At 52.2% G+C, this 13,501-nt stretch overlaps 1 long non-coding RNA gene across 1 annotated transcript in view; it reads left to right on the forward strand.

Moving 5' to 3' along the window:
• Positions 1-13,501, forward strand: part of LOC138472229 (uncharacterized) — a 395,307-nt gene that overhangs the window by 52,907 nt on the left and 328,899 nt on the right. The window contains exon 3 of the long non-coding RNA XR_011268575.1: positions 8,825-8,934. This is a non-coding gene — a long non-coding RNA (uncharacterized lncRNA). The remainder of the gene's footprint in view (positions 1-8,824; positions 8,935-13,501) is intronic.

Consider the following 13,501-nt stretch of genomic DNA (forward strand, 5'->3'; position numbering starts at 1 on the left):
GCCAATTAAGAACTGGACCTCCGACATATGCCTCCTAGCATACGTCATTGAGAGCCCTTGTTAATGCAAAATTCCCCAGATAGAGCAATAAAAGTTTCCATGCAAACAGTTGCACATTGCCATTGTCATTCAGAATATACAGAAATCCTTGAAGACCCCCTTGTATGCTGATTTTAGTTTCATCCGCCAAATACCCTTCAGTCAATGGAGAGGGTGCTAGGCACCAAGCTTCCATAGTGATTCTGGGCATGGAGTCATCTGATCTTCCACTTCCCTTGTGCCATCTCCTGAACTCCTGCATCTTAAAATAAGATGTAAAAATCTGTGGCTTTATTTTGAACCCCCAGCTCATGTTTTTCCCTAATGTTTGTTTGCCACCAAGCATGATAACACTAGTTCCTTTAACAACCTGAAGACGATAGGGCATGATGCCTGCTGATTGTTGATGGCCTGAATCGCAAACATGCTATTGGACCAGAAAACTATGCACTCATTCTGCAACTGTCTCTGTCATACTGTCAAGGCAACCACGATGGGAAACAGCTTGCGAAATGTGACGTTTTGCACCAGTCCACACCGGGACCACCCATCCGGCCAGCACACCATGCACCATTTCATACCCAGAATCGCCCCAAATCCCAGGCCTTGTCTTCAGCCTCAACAGTCGTCCAACCCATGACTCATTTAAAGTTGGCGAGAAAAGCATCCCACACACCCCTTTCGACTGGCAATCGGTGCATACCTTCCGGAGAGTCAAATTGCGATCCCCAAAATAGTCAACCTAGTTGTGGGACCTTCAGTCTTATCCTCGCATAGGGGAGCCAAAACCTCCTGCAACCTGTTGGAAGGTGCCCAGGGATGGGGCAGAGTCTATCTCTCCAGCTCGTCCTAGGAACAGGAAGTCATTCAGGTAATGCAGAACCTGACCAAGATTGTTTGGCCCACTCGAACGTGCTAGACTTCTCGGAATAACTACATGCTTTTGAGCATTCCATTGGAAAGCACCTATCAAAATAGAACTGTCTGTCAACCTAGAAACCCCAAAAATGTTAATCGTCTGGGTGCACCGGTGACAGCCTGATGGCAAACACATTGTCAGCTTTTGCTATCAATGCTCCTCCCGCTAGTTACAGCAGCTGCTCCAAGGTCTTGTCAAAGATGCGTAACCACAGCACACAATCCCTCACCCATGGCATCATTGACCGAAGACCCCATGTGAAAGGACAGCTTGTGGATGAGTCTAAATTGCCCCTTCTTTGTTGGCATTTCACCTAGCAGTGAACAGATGTAATTCTGGAGAAGAGAGACTGGAAGAGGACCTGCCACCCACCCCAAGCATACTTCCTTGGCCATCTTGGCACACTTTGGGATTCTTCATCGTAGAATATTGGTTCTGGGGAATCGTTGGGACGTGGCGCCGCCAGGCCTGTATGGTACAACCACATGAGAAATATTTTAACAAGATCTGCCCATCCTTGACCCTTGGGTATGAATTCAACCTTAGCTGCAATGGAGCGACCCTCACTGTAGTGGGCAGGGCCACTTCTGCTTGTCCCACTCAGTGCACCTCCCCACCCAATTCCCCGGTCAGTAAGCCCCTCCCACCCCTTGACCCAGACCTCATCACTTCTGGTCTTTTTCCTTAGCTGGCTTGAGGCATTGCACCTCTGGGTGGGCACTGAGACCGCAAAAGGAACACACATACTAGAATTCAGAGACTGACTGCAAGCAGGCCTTCTTGTTGAATGCTCAACCAGTCCCCTTCTTATCCGAGGCTTGGCTGCTGTCCCGTAAGGGCTGCCCTGACCTTGGAAATCCCTGCCTAGAGTGGCGCACCATCACAGGCTCAATTGCTGTGCAATTGAGAACAATATCTACTACCTTTTTACCCCAATCCAGCTTCACACTCCCAGCATGTGCCCCCCACCCCTACCCCCAGAGTTTCTAATCATAATCCACGCACCATGCAAACACTGGCGTGAAAGCTCTTTCAGGCGCATCCCATACTTGCCCATGGAAACCCTGTGATTTGGGGCCTTCGTGTGTGTGCGTGAGGTGCCGAGCTCTGTGCAGAGACGTCTTTATGGGAGGGCAAAAGGGACACTTGTCCCGTGCCCCTACCTTGGAGGGGGGCCCACGAGACTGCCTGATCGAAAGAAGCCAGTTCCATTGTTCACCAGACTTAAGACCTATTGCCGGTATGTTGCTGAAAAGTGCATTCGTCCCTGATTAATTAATCCTGTAATGCTTTCTGTGTTCATTGTGGTATATATAGTTTGAACGTTCACTACTTGTGACAAAAGGGACAGCCCTAAGCCGGACAGGATATCATGGGCTGAAGAGTAAATGTTTACATACGGGTAATCCTGTCCTCACAAATTAAAGTCTGCAATAACTTCTTGCAGTCATGATTTATACCTTGCTGAAAGACCCAGACAGTGGTAATTAATACTCATTGTGGGGGGAAGAAACAAAAACCTTCTGAGGTTAGTCTACATCAGTCTTTTTATTATTTTGGCTATTCATGTAGCTTTTAATACGTTTTTTTCTTAAACAATGTTAAAAAAACATGATTTTTTAAAACAACAAGTAAAAGTAGTGGTAGTGACAATGTGCAAAATGGTCAACAGTGCAGAATGCAGTCAATTACAGATATAGAAGGTAAGCAAATACCATATCCATACAATCGTTAGAGAGGGACAGAAGATGAACGCAATATGGCTGCATATGGATCTCAATCTCATAGTTCTTATTATGTAAAGTGCTGCATCCAGAATTCTGCTTTATTTAATCCAAGCAGTATGGGCCAAAAGGGCTAGAAGAGGTACAGTCTTTTGGCGCCTCGCGCTAGCAGTGTGCCAAGGAGGGGCTCAGACAGATTCTAAACAGTTAAGTCTGTCTGTGTCTGGCGCTTTGTGGACTGACCAGTAAGGACTGGTCCAAGACCAAGATAGACTGGTTAACGTCTATAGAGAAATGAAGAAAATTTGGTGTGGTCCTTGAACGTGGTCTTAAGAATTTTGCCATGAGGATCACTGACGCTTCGGTTATTATGAGTCACAACCTTCTTCTGGGGCCTTGTGTATGCAGGTCTCCCTAGAGATGGAAAAAGGACAAATGTGTGCTCAGTGATGAGTACATGGGTGTTTCTAAGAAAAGTAAACCAATGCAAACAGGCCTTCTTGTTGACTGCTCAACCAGTGCCCTTCTTATCCGAGGCTTGGCTGCTGTCCCGTAAGGGCTGCCCTGACCTTGGAAATCCCTGCCTAGAGTGGCGCACCATCACAGGCTCAATTGCTGTGCAATTGAGAACAATATCTACTACCTTTTTACCCCAATCCAGCTTCACGCTCCCAGCAAGTGCCCCCCCACCCCTACCCCCAGAGTTTCTAATCATAATCCACGCACCATGCAAACACTGGCGTGAAAGCTCTTTCAGGCGCATCCCATACTTGCCCATGGAAACCCTGTGATTTGGGGCCTTCGTGTGTGTGCGTGAGGTGCCGAGCTCTGTGCAGAGACGTCTTTATGGGAGGGCAAAAGGGACACTTGTCCCGTGCCCCTACCTTGGAGGGGGGCCCACGAGACTGCCTGATCGAAAGAAGCCAGTTCCATTGTTCACCAGACTTAAGACCTATTGCCGGTATGTTGCTGAAAAGTGCATTCGTCCCTGATTAATTTATCCTGTAATGCTTTCTGTGTTCATTGTGATATATATAGTTTGAACGTTCACTACGGCACAATTCCTGTAGCCTTCTCACTTTTCTGTGGGAATTATATTGAAGTTATGCTATAGGCAAAGTTGAAATGCATAGTGAAGCATTTGGGTGCTGCAATGGTTCAGGAGTTAGCTCAGTGTTTTAAGCACTCATTGAAGAGATCTGTGTTCACATGCAAGACTGCAATAGCAAATTCCAGCAGTATTGACTCTGCCCTTCCTATGTCAGAAGTGTATAACCCTGCATGCACATGCACTTTATTTTGTAGCACAACAGGTGTATCAGTAAAGTCCCCGCATCCGAAAGTGGTTGATATAAAAACTCTGGCCATTTCTAAGCACACCTGTTTGTGAATTCGGGATGTGCTTTAAAATGCCCAGAAACACCCCCTTATTTGCACATAGGTGCAAAGGGGGGGAAGGGGTACCTGTATGAGTGCCCCTTAGATGCGCTCATTCGGATGCCCTTTGCGAATTGGGCTGCCACTTGTTTTGGTGGAAGTGAGGCGATGCACCAGCGCATCGCCTCACTTCCAACAACAAAAACGTTTAAAATGAAAGGGGCCTCAAGCTTCACGGGTGCCTCCACGAACTGCTCCCATGTTGCCAGTAAGAACTCTTATAACACAGCAATTTATTCCATTCTATATTTTCGTTCTGGGGCTTTAAATGTGCGCTTTGCGGCGCTCGCTTGACAAGCTTCATTTGCTGGAGCCCGAAACAATAAATGCCCCGGCTGTATTTGTCTCCATTATTATGTATTCACCCGACAGGGGTACACCAGGCTGTGTTCCGCCCTAAGCATAGAATCCCCCCCCCCCTTTTCCACCCCCACTTCATCAGCCGGGCCTGCAGGAATCCCGGTGCTCAGGGTATCTGAGCCGGGCGTACGCATTTGGGCGGGAATACGTGTATATCATTCTGTGCTCTTCGCATGGTGCACGCGTCAGGTTTCCCAGATGGGATGCTGCGACCTTTCTAGACATACTCTCCCCTAAGACTCTCACACTCTCGTTCTCACGGCCCCAAACCAACGGTCCGACCTCATGTCTCACATGGACCACCTCTGCTTTGGGCCGAGAGGAGAGTGATGTCCTTGGCCATCTGCGCGTTTCACCAAACCGTGAGAACCTTTGTTAAAAGACGGGCAGCTTTGTTATAGTGCAAATGAGCGAGGGCAAGAGAGGACAGTGGCAGAGAAGGGGCCCAGCACTGGGGCACCTGCCACGGGTAGTGCATAAGCCATCTCGCTGGCTCCCTCGTGTCCTGGGTTGGTGCCAGATTTGACGTGGTGTGCTGGAAACCTCCGGTGGGGGCTTTAAAAGAGGACTTTTCCAACAGGCGGGAACTCATTAGTGAGTCTGCAGCACGCGCCCGTCGGGCCCATAGAGACTGCGCGCGAAGCCCCCAAGGACCGGATCTCTATTCATCGAATGCTAAGATCCAACGTGGCGTTCGTGCCATCTGCCCACCGTCGGCGGGCCAGATATCAATGCAAGCATATGCTAACCACGTGGGCGTGTCTCTAGAAGAACGCGATGAGTTATTGATTAGCGTCAAAAGGGCATGCACTGAACAAAAGAGGCTGATTTGAAAGTATCTTTACCCCAGTCTTTGCTCCTTCCTTCTTCTGTTCATATCTGGTTATTTCGCATACGTGACGTGGCGCCCTCTACTACACCCACCTATACAGCCGTGCCTTTTCTCTGGCTCTCTTCTCGCTTGGACTGGGTTCAAAAGCTTCGGCGCTGGTACCCGGGCCTCTTCCATCTTCTGCTGGTCTTCCAGTGGATGGGCCGGGAAGAATTTGCGGCGCATGGGTCGTGTGCGCCCAGAATCTTTGGCCCCGATGGGCCTCTTTCCCCGCGCTTTTCTGCGGCCTGTCACTCCAATGTTTACACACCCCCTTGTCACCCCTTTTTGGCTCGTCTTTGGGTTAAGGACTGGCTCCTGTTTGCCACGGCCGTATGTGTCATAAGTCGAACAAACAATGAATGCTTTGCTCTTGACCTTCCAAAATGTGTAGCTGTAGAATTATAAAAAAAAGAGGTAGAAATGTATAAAACTGTCTGTATAGCCATCCACCTTGATGAGTTTTAAGGTAACGCGCGTGATCCCCTCCCCTACACACACACACACACACGCACGTGTGCGCAGGACATTATGTGCCTTACATTTTCCCAGGTGGCATAAACGGCAATTCTTTTTGAAACATAACAATTGCGCGGAAAACGTTCGTGTGAGTTGTTCGGATGGACCCCGATGAGCTGACAATAGTGGTCCCTGTGGAGAGGAGGGCGCGTGCGAACATCCCACTAATGAGTGACAGCTGTGCAACCGACGGACGCTTTCATGACCCCATCACACCATTCACAGGCACCAAAGGGCTGTGGAGACAATGCTTGCGCAGGGCACCGAAAAGCACGCTGTGCACCGGAACGACCACGATGCAACTCGGTGCGCGTCTACAACGCCTGTGCAGGCAAGGGTGAAGCTCAGAAGCTGGACTAGAACGAACTGCCAGCAAGTGTACACAGCAAAGCATCTCCTGGTCCCTCGAGTTTCACAGTTTAGTCCTGCGTCTAACATCGGCGTGAGTTTATTGCGTTCCTCGCCCGCTTGTATACACCTAATAAAGCCTGTAGGGAAGAGGCTGTGATGGACAACACGTGAGAGCGCATCTCCCCGGAAGCATTGCATTCTCCCAAGGCAGCGCTTGATCCCCGTTCAAAGGACTCCTCTCTTAAGGAGCCCTCCTCTCTCTGCTCGAATTCCAACCGTTTTTTAAATATAAAGCGGCCAAACCCCATTGGTGGCGAGAAGGGATCACCCAGTGTAAATTGCATCCTCTGAAACGATTTGAATCTGTTCAGGTCCAGCACCTACAATAGCAACGAGGTTTCCCTGGAAACTAAAAGCAAGGCCAAGAAAGAGCAAACGTATTCCTTAAATGCCACGGCCAGTCCGATGTGTTCTAATGTGTGATGATTGTACATAAATTAACAGCGCACGGCTTTGTTCTTCGTGTTCCTGGGTACAACGAGCGGCCTCGAACCACCTGCTCAGGTGAAGCCTCTGTATAAACATCTGGGCCAACCTGCTCCTGATTGGATGGCAGATGATGCCGATAATTTGAAATCATCCAACCCCAGCGTCCTAAACCTCAGCCAAACGACTTTGAATCACAAGATGCCCCCCCCCCCCCACTCCCATGCCTCTAACGCCGACGTCTCGTCTTTGTAGCATCCTTTTACATCAGTGCGTCACAGCTCTTGCCTTTAACATTGTCCAGCATTCAGGATAGCCGCCAAGTATGTACATTTTCACCCATGTATCTCAATTGATTGGAAGTTTAGCTCATGGACTTTTATGGTGGCCATCCTAAACACTAGACCTTGACGACCGAAGCGGGTCACACCTGCTTCTATATAACTGCAGAAAGCGGGCAGAATCAAAACGATCGTTGTAATTTTTCGATCATAATTTTACGTGTGCGTTATTTGATGAACGCCGCTAAACGTTCTCGGGATTTTGTTTTCTACAGTTAGTTAATGGCTCTGTACATAACAGGTTGACCAGTGTAGCCCATCCACTTCCTACAGATGGTCTTTTCCACTCTCTCGGATCAAGAGGCAGGTCTCCCCGCCTCCCTTCTGCCTGTAACGACCCTTCTAAGTGGGGCGTCCCGGCAGGAGCCTGGCGGAGCTGCACGCGCCGGGCGCGAGCGCTGCTCCTATTACACAGTCCAGAAGGGGGTCCCTGCACGCGCCAGTTGAGCCTGAGAGGGGGCTCCACGAGAACAAGGGTCAGCACGCGCCGGGGACCGGCCTCCCTCATCCACGATCAGCACGCGCCCCACACGCGCCGGGGACCGGCCTCCCTCATCCACGATCAGCACGCGCCAGGCAACTGCATCCATCCCTCGCACGCGACCAGCACGCGCCGGGTAGCTGCATCCCTCATCCACGATCAGCACGCGCCAGGGACCGTATGCCTCTCACTCCAGCAGCATGTGCCTGGGGCCAAAATCTCCCACACATGAGCAGCACGCGCAGGCGACCGGCATCCCTCATCCCCGATCAGTAAGCACCGGGCAACTGCATCCATTCCTCGCACGCTCCCCGCACGCGATCCGCACGCGCCGGGGACCGGCGTCCCTCATCCAAGATCAGCACGCGCTATACAACGGCATCCATCCCTCGCACGCGCCAGGGACCGCAGGCCTCCCACTGCAGCAGCCGGACTCGGGGACCAACACCCCCCACACACGAGCAGCACGCGCCAGGGACCGCACGCCTGCCACTGCAGCAGCAGGAGCCGGGGACCTGTGTGCCGCCACAGCAGCATCCGGAGCTGCACGCGCCGGTGAGGAGCAGGTGCCGCACGCGCCGTAGCCCTGGAAGCGGAGGTTATGCTTTACTCTGTCCAAAGGCTTGTGATGGGGAGAGTTCGCAATGTCTGGAAACGGAGCAAGAGATGGGTTCATACGAAATAAAAGCAAACGTTTACACAGGGGGGTGGTTGTCCTTTAGTTGTATGTGCGCGCGGTAGTAGACATATACAAGTGTTCTGTATATGTGCATGTTGATTTTTTACGGTTGTAGCCGTCTGCTTCGCCTTGTTCATTTATAGTTGTGCGTGTTTGCGTCAAAGTACCACATTATTTTTTGTTATATTATAGAGTGTCCTATGGTTAACATTGAACCTTCTATACTCTATTCGAAATTACCTTACGTTGTTGACGTGCGTGGTATTTTCTTCACATTCACTTTGTGGCTCATAATTATACAGTGTTTGAGCAGGTGTGCTGGAAACACGAGTAATGTGTATATGGTCGGTGTTTGCGAGTCGTTTAGTTATGTGTCCTAATATGTAATTGGGAGTTTAACGTTGTTTAGCCAGCCGTGTTCTATGGCTGGCTTTTAATTTATAGGTATGGTATGCACTTCAGAAGATTTTGTAATGCTTGCATTTCTAGGTATTCACTTGTGTGGCTGATATTGCATGTCTGTTTTACTAGATGTGTGCGTGTGTGATATACCTGATCCGGGTGCATGCGTGGGCACGTTGCTAACCTTCTAGTGTGTTTGATTTCGCAATTTCCAGTTCACGTGTGGCAAGCAGCCCCTGGACAGATTGAGCTCCACTCACGAGAGACGTTTGGTCGCTGAAATTGGGACCTTCTATCGGCGCGTACTGCGCAGAAACCTCACCAGGTAAAACGGCATTCTTTCATATCATTACACATGTATGATGGGGCAATACCCCCGAAATGAAGTGTGAGGACATGGTAGAGGCATTCCTCGGTATTTATGAACACGCATGTGCGTGCAGTTCGAGAACTGGTGAAAAGTAACACAATTAAACTGGCCAATGGCTCTGGTTCAGAATTCGGTTTTCAATGGTGGCACACAATTGAGCAACGCGTTGTTAATCAGTCCCTTTGCATTGAACTCACCAAAACGTGCCCTTCCATTGCTTGGTGTACAGTGTATCATTCTATGCGTATTCTCAATGTCCTGACACGCTCCTCTTTAATTGAGAGGTATATTATTGACCAGCCATTACCCTGGCGCCAGGAGAGGCAACCCTCGGCCCCTTTTCAAATCCTGAACCGCGAATGCAACCTAGTTTCAGATGCATAAGAGGCCCCGCGCCGCCCCTCGGCTCGAGGGCCATTGTTCTGGAAATCAGTGTCTGGGAGCGTGAGGAACTAATGGGACACTGAGAACCCTATGCAACCGCGCACTCGCTGCACGCGCTCCTCATAATAACAGGTACGTTGCCATGACCGATCGGGCCAGAGACTTGCTGTAGCCATCTGCCCTCATTAGAATAGTCGTATGGAGAGACGATATTGTTCCCGCTCTTTCATATTTGAATTGAAAAGAGGGCAGCGTCAATCAGACTTCCAATCTGTCCTAACCGCCCCCTGGAGGCCCAGCAAACACCTGCCAATGGGAAGTAACGCTCGGGGCTTCCTTCTGTGACGTCGGGCGAGGGGTGAGGGGGTTGCTTTGGTGGGGGAGGGTGCGGTGCGAACATTCACAGGCTGAATCTTCCAGACCATTGTTCAATGCAGCTTAGGCGATACCGGGAAGTCTCATTTATGTGTGGGTGCCTGAGTTGCTGCTACTAATACACTCTCTGTAATTCCCAACAACTGTTTATGCCCCCACCCTGAGCGCTTTTTAATATATCGCAAGAAGTTCCACCCTCTCCCCCAACCCCACATTTACCCACAGATGGAAGAACCCATTTCAGCGCACAGCGTATTCATGGATTTCAACATCCATAACCAGCCGTGGCGCAGAGTGGTGCAGCGACCCTGCAGCAGCACCAGTTACGCCCCCAACCCCGCCCCGTGCTTCATGAACAGCGCACAAATCCAGTACATGGCGCAAAGGCCAGTGGACCAGCATACAGCCCCCGAACCACGAAAACGCGTGTAAAACTCCCCGCGCACGCCCCAGAATTCACGTACCCTGCTCGCGCCAGGTAAATTGTGTAGAAAAAGCACCCCCCTGTGGCGTGGGCTGCCTGTGGGGCATGCCTAGGGTGGATGGGGTGCCTGCGTGCATTTGGGGGGTGCGCAGGAAGTTTTTCACACGATAGGCCCTGTGCGAGAGGGGTACGTGTATTTGGGGGGTACGCAGGAAGTTCTACATGCAATGGGCCTTGTGCGAGTGCGGTACGTGTATTTGGGGGGTGCACAGGAAGTTTCACACGCAATAGGCCTTGTGCGAGTGGGGTACGTGTATTTGGGGGGTGCGCGGGAAGTTTCATACGTGATAGGCCTTGTGCGAGCAGGGTACGTGTATTTGGGGGTTGCGCGGGAAGTTTCACACGCGATAGGCCTTGTGCGAGCGGGGTATGTGTATTTGGGGAGTGCGCGGGAAGTTTCACACGCGATGGGCCTTGTGCAAGCGGGGTACGTGTTTTTGGGGGGTGCGCGGGAAGTTTCACACGCAATAGGCCTTGTGCGAGTGGGGTACGTGTATTTGGGGGGGTGCGTGGGAAGTTTCTCATGTGATAGGCCTTGTGCGAGCAGGGTACGTGTATTTGTCGGTTGCGCGGGAACTCATACACACGTTTTCGCCCACGCGAGAGGGGTACGTGTATTCTGAGGGGTGCGCAGGGAGTTTCACATGCGATTTGTCAGGTGGGTCCTCCTGGGTGTGCCCCCTCCCCAGGCCCTGCAAGCAGCCAACACCACAGGGGACTACCCTACACCCCTGGCCATGTCCTGCAGGCAGGCCATCCACCCTGGCCATGTCCTGCAGGCAGCCCATCCACCCTGGGCATGCCCCGCAGGCAGCCCACATGGCATCATGCACTCGTGAGCCCCAACACATGTCCTACCCACCATTGACGGGCACCTGCCAGCAGGCTCCGACACATGTCCACCTGCACCCCCACCCACCCAGCATTGACGGGCACCTGCCAGCAGGCTCCGACTCATGTCGCCCTGCACCCCCACCCACTCATCATTGACGGGCACCTGCAGCAGGCCCCGACTCATGTCCCCCTGCACTCCCACCCACCCAGCATTGACGGGCACCTGCCAGCAGGCCCCGACACATGTCCCCCTGCACCGCCACCCACCCAGCATTGACGGGCACCTGCCAGCAGGCCCTGACTCATTTCCCCCTGCACCCCCACCCACCCAGCATTGACGGGCACCTGCCAGCAGGCCCCGACACATGTCCCCCTGCACCCTCACCCACCCAGCATTGACAGGCACCTGCCAGCAGGCCCCGACACATGTCCCCCTGCACCCCCACCCACCCAGCATTGACGGGCACCTGCCAGCAGGCCCCGACACATATCCCCCCCAACACGTCATCACCATCCACAATCATGGCCCTTGTGGCCACCCAAATCCCGCCCCACCCCACCCAGTCCAAAACCCCAACCAAGTATTCCATCCACCCCACATTGAAATCCCCATTACATGAAACATCCCAAATGGCAAGTATGCACATCAATACATGTCCATCACACACACACACAATAGATGCAAGTGAATGCGAAAACCCACATTGTGACATGCATGAAACCAATGAGAGAATACCACACAATTGAAGTATGAAACCAAAATATATTAAATGAAAAATCAATGGAATGAAAGAAAATCGCACAAGAGAAAATGATAACAAAGAAAAGGCTGGATGTCCCAAAAAAATCAAAAAAATATATCAATGTATAATCCAAATAAAATCTAATGAAAATGGCTCCAAAGTGTCCGTCCATCAAACCAAATCCAAAGGATGAAAAAAGATATTGCTCCATGGAAAAAAAATAGAGGTCAAATCCAGTCTTCAACTACATACAATTTACAAATCCACGGTCCATGAGCCCAACAATTCAAAGGAAACCTACAAAAAACACTACCTAATAACCAACTATATACAAAAAGGTGGGGCATAGTCCATGAGCCCCAAATGAAAAAAAATATAAAGGAAACCTAACACTAATCAACTATATACAATGGCGGCGGGCAAGTCCTACGGCTCACTCTGTGATGGCCAGGGCATCATCGAACTCCACGTCGATGTCCCGTAGGTGGGCCTCTCCCCTGTCCCAGAGGTCTTGCAGGGATGCAGTCATGGCCTGTTCCAACTCCCTGCGAGTTGCCTCCAGGCACTCAGCCCGCCTCAACGGCCTGTGCATGGAGTACTCCGCCTTGACCATAGTGAGCCGCGCCTGTTCTGCCAACCGCCACTCCGCATCTATCTGCTGGCCCAACCGCTGCCACATGGAAGACACTCCCATTCCAGGGTCCTCCTGCCCTCTGGCCGATGCCTGCCCCTCTGATGTTGCTGGCCCCGAGCCATGATGCCTCCCACGCTGTGCCTGCCGCTGCCTCCGACGCAACTGCCAGCACAACGGCATCCGGGCTGATGGAATCCACCAAAGCCGTTGTGCACGTGCCCTGCCCGATGATGCCAGCACATCCTCCATCTGCTGGGCTCCAGTTGGTGGGCTGTCCACCCCTGCTGGACCTCCGACTCCCGACTGTGGCAGGGATGTGATCTCCACCGAGCTGGCTGCGTTGGTCGGGGCAGGTCCACAGGGGGCCTGGTGGAATCTGGGCCGGAAAACGGCAGGGAGAATGACTGGTGCATAGTCTGCACAGAGGAGGAGAGGGCCGCCAGAGTGCCCAGCACATGTATGAACCCCCCGGCCAGGGCCCCTCCAAACTGAGTCATGTTGGCATGCAGCTGTTCGTGATGACGTGCATGCTCCCCCCAGGAAGCACGCACGTCATCATGAATGTCACGTGTGCGCAACGCAACACCAATCAGGACGGACTCCATACGGTCACGGGTCTCCTCGTCCGCAGGTAGTGGAGTGCCAGATGACGTGGGCCTCCCCCCTACCTGCGGATGGGCCTGGGACGGGGCATCCCTGCTGGTGCATGGTGGTGCAGTCACAGGGTCAGGGACAGTGACATGCACAGGCCCCTCCACGGTGACCTGTGCTGCCTCCTGCCCCTGGCCCTGGACTGCACCACTTGCACCAGTGGTACCACCCCCACCAGGCCCCATGTGCGGCTCAGTAGCGGCCGCCTCCTCCTCTGTGTACACCACCAACCTGGATGGCTCTGCACCGTCTTCCGCCATCGCAAGCCCCTGTGGGGGCTCACCCGCCCCTTCCGCAGCAGCCGTAGTGGCAGACGCGGCACCAGTCCCCTCGCTCCCGGAAGATGGTAATTCCTGGGAGGGTGGCTGGGCATTGCGTCGCTGGCCGGTGGAGGCATCCCCGCCGCTTTGCTCCACA

Source organism: Ambystoma mexicanum, chromosome 8, assembly GCF_040938575.1.
Source record: "Ambystoma mexicanum isolate Mex_15411 chromosome 8, UKY_AmexF1_1, whole genome shotgun sequence".
Taxonomy (NCBI): domain Eukaryota; kingdom Metazoa; phylum Chordata; class Amphibia; order Caudata; family Ambystomatidae; genus Ambystoma; species Ambystoma mexicanum.